Here is a 1,801-nt window from a genome sequence, read left to right as displayed (position 1 = left end):
TAACAATGATGACGATGGTAACGATGACGCTGTATCTTCGCCCCGCCCCGCAGGAGTCGTCCTACCACAAGACTCACCAGCAGCAGCAGAGCGTACACGTGCAGGTGACGCCCGGTCGCCAGGCAACATGGCCGCCGAAGCAGGGCATGGCCGCGTCGCCACAGCCTGCACAGCCACGGCGGCAGCAGCAGCAGCAGCAGCAACAGCAGCAGCAGCAGCAGGTACCCTCCTACCACCAGGTGGCGCCTCACAACGATGCCGGAGGATTCACGGACTTCTGAGTCGAGCGCCCCGAGAAAAAACCCAACTCTCGCGGCGCCACCTAGCGGCCGCGAGAGACCGAGCGCGCGATTATTGCGGCCGCTAGAGGTCGCTCGTGTAAACACACATCACTGATGCGAGTAGGTATGCACGCGTATCTATGGAAACCTCGTATTTAAATTACTACTATTACTACTAATACTACTACTACTGCTATATTACTACATAAACGCAGACGTGACTGCGACGGCAGCACAACACCGTCGTCGTGGCAACCGGAATAACGTACTCAGCCATGTTTTTTTGTTGATTTTTCTGCGCATTTAGTCGTTTTAGTTTGTCTTGTGTTTCTTCTTCTTTCTCGTAACGGAAGGAAGACAACTGGGGGAAGTTCTAGCAGAGCGCATTATATTCTAGTCACGTGATCTAAGATTCTGTGTATATATCGCGGAAACAGGTTTTTTTAGTGTTAAAAATTGACGCGTAATTTCGTTTCTATTGCCGACGCTAGATGTCGCGCGCGAACAATATACCAAAAAAAAAATATACGAAAAAAACTGTTAAAAACGATTGCCGTTTTTTTTCGAAATTCACCAACGGCATAATAATTATTAATTACTTAATGTTATTTTGTAAATCAACGCGATTTGCGAGAATTTAGACGCGAGCTAAAAAGGTTTGTAGTTTTGTGATGATGTGACGTAGGCAGACATATTGTTGCTAAAGTTTTGTAGTGACTCTATACTTAGGCCTACTAGTACTATATGTTGTACATTAAGATTCGGGATTTTTTTCTGTTTCCCGAAAAATGGAACCGTAGACTTCATTGTTAGTGGTAGCTGTAGGATTTCTTCTTCATTGCGTTTCGGTTCAGGGGAGAGGGGAGGGGAGGGTGTGTGAAAGACACCACTGTTATGTCTACATGTGGAAGCAAAGTTGATGATCGGCTCCCATTGGTTAATAGGACTGTGATGATGGTTTGAGCCCAGCTTTGCTTTGGTGTATATTTGTTGCGGTAGATGGCGCTGCTGCCTGCATGTTGGGTGCTACACTAGCAACGCTTTGCATGAGAGGGATTGTTACGCATATAACGAGGTGCCGAGATCGTTTTGGTTTTTGATTAATATAATAATAATAATTATTATCGTAATAATAATATTTATCGAGACGGTTGTTGCGAGGACGATGATGATGATGATGTTGGTGATGATGATGTTGGTGATGTTGGTGATGATGATGATGGTGACTGGGGGGGGGGCGATACGAGAATGTGTCATGTTATGATTTCATGTTGTTTTTTGTTGAACCTATAAAACGGATTCGAGATCGGATTTTATATCGCAATCGCACGGCTTCCGAAACGCGACCACCGCCCCGACGCCGCCAACATCACACCGCTCCCACCAGGGGGCGTGCCCACTCGGCGTCGGCATCGCGCGGTCGTGAAGGCACGCGATCATGTGATCGCGGCGTCTGTAGCCATGGAAACACCGTCGGCGTCTGTGTCGGCGGTTACCAATGCAACTCGTTCAGCGCGGAA

The sequence above is a fragment of the Priapulus caudatus genome, unplaced genomic scaffold, assembly GCF_000485595.1.
Source record: "Priapulus caudatus unplaced genomic scaffold, Priapulus_caudatus-5.0.1 Scaffold1383, whole genome shotgun sequence".
Taxonomy (NCBI): domain Eukaryota; kingdom Metazoa; phylum Priapulida; class Priapulimorpha; order Priapulimorphida; family Priapulidae; genus Priapulus; species Priapulus caudatus.
This window is presented reverse-complemented; position numbering follows the sequence as displayed.